The sequence below is a fragment of the Phaseolus vulgaris genome, chromosome 2, assembly GCF_000499845.2.
Source record: "Phaseolus vulgaris cultivar G19833 chromosome 2, P. vulgaris v2.0, whole genome shotgun sequence".
In the NCBI taxonomy this organism is placed as follows: domain Eukaryota; kingdom Viridiplantae; phylum Streptophyta; class Magnoliopsida; order Fabales; family Fabaceae; genus Phaseolus; species Phaseolus vulgaris.
The window spans coordinates 25,820,936-25,822,892 of NC_023758.2; positions in this window are offsets into that span (position 1 = coordinate 25,820,936).

The window sequence follows — 1,957 nt, forward strand, 5'->3', positions numbered from 1 at the left end:
ACCCTACTCAGGCTAAAATGATACTTTTTGAATTATCCCTTTCACCAGAAAATTATTCCCTTCCAATTAAACTAATTTATCATCTGCTATAAGTGTCAACTATAATATAATCATATGTGCATGATTTTGATTGAGAAGATACTGGGATCGATTACTTGTAACTATGTCAAATTTTATTTCTTTTCTAATGAGTTGTAAAGTATCACTAATACAAGGAATTTATCCCATGCATAACTCTATTGGTAGAATAAGCAAAGAAAGAACCGAAAGAGCGTGTAAATTAAAAGATAATGGCACTAGGGTTACACCTTTTTTAATTTTTTTTTTCTGTTGAAATGACTTGATATCATTAGGAAGCATCATCATAAAGGTTAAAAATATGCCCTTTAAAAGAAAATTATTCTTTTATATTTGTATATTATTATTTTTTTCATAAAAGTTTACATATGCTGCAGGTATTGTAAGAAAAAAATAAATAAAAAAAATAACATTCACGTCATGAAAATGATATTAAAATAAAAACATCTTGATTCCTATATTGAAAATATCATAAGAAGAGAAATTTTAAGTGAAAATTCATCTTATAAAACTAACTTATAATTTGCACCTACTTATATATTATAAATATAAAAATAATTATTTATAATTGATGTGGTATCTCTTCAACAATTTTTATTATAAATAAAATTTATAAACTAATTTTTAAATTTTTATTTATTTTTTTCTATTAACCTATTATTATCTAACCATGGACAAATTTTTATTATTTTTATTATTATAATTACCAACTTTAATATTTAAAATTTAAAGTAATTAATTTACCGTTATTTTTTTCGTAGTTAGTTACCAACTTTAATTTTAGTATTTAAAATTTAGAATTTAAAGTAATTGGTAGCTAAATAAAATTTACCGTTATTTTCATTGAAATATTATGCTATTTGATAATAGATAAATTTGAATAGTTTCGAATTGAATTTATTTATATATTTAATTTATTTATATTAATCCATTCAATTCAACTTTTTGGTTGGGGTGTTTCCAAAATCAATGTGATCAAAATGGAGCTAATAATATTATTAATTGTCCAATATAATATATTGATTTGCAATTCATATGGTTATTGTCTTTTAAATTTCCCCCAAAAGAGAAGAATACTATTTAATGCAATCTACAAAAATTTGAGATGAATACTAGTTTGAAATTTTATAAAGGCTTAAAGATAATGAATAAATGTGTAATTTGTCTGAATTTTCTTATAGATCCCATATGTAGTTAAGTATTGAGGGAAGAAAATTCTGTGGTTTTCTCTTTTTCGTTCTCTCATTTGTTTACTCCATATTTGAAGTTTTATTTTTTATTTTTTAAATTTACCTAAACTAAACTAAATTTTGGAAATTTTTTACAAAAATATAAAATCAACTTTTAATAAATATCTCAACTTTATATTTTACAAACTCGTCACTTAGTTATTTTTCAAGGTTTAGATTTGTAGTGAACTAGACTGAGAGATTCAAAGGCCAAAAAACCGTTAGCGTATTAAAAGATAAATAAAGTTAAAATGATATAGATAAATAATAAAATAAGATAATATTGTATCAAGGTGTGAAAGTAAAAACTCAATCAAGTTAAAATCCAACAATGAGCACTATAAATAAGTGATCTGTTTAACAAGTAAGTAGAATGTTTTTTTCTTATAAATTAAGCAAACTAATTCTTACTTTAACATCGGAGCACTTTGCAAGTACACACACCCAACCGAGAGTGAATCTGGATCCAGTAGTCGAGAGTTGACCCAAATCCAACAACTGAGAGATAATCCAAATCCAATAACTGAAAACAAGCCCAAGTCCACATAACAAAGAGTCTAAATCAATTAATCCAGTACCAAAAACCAAGTCATCAGTCAAAGATCGCCTTATGGAGGAGAAGAAAAATTAATTGTAGATTGATTCTAATT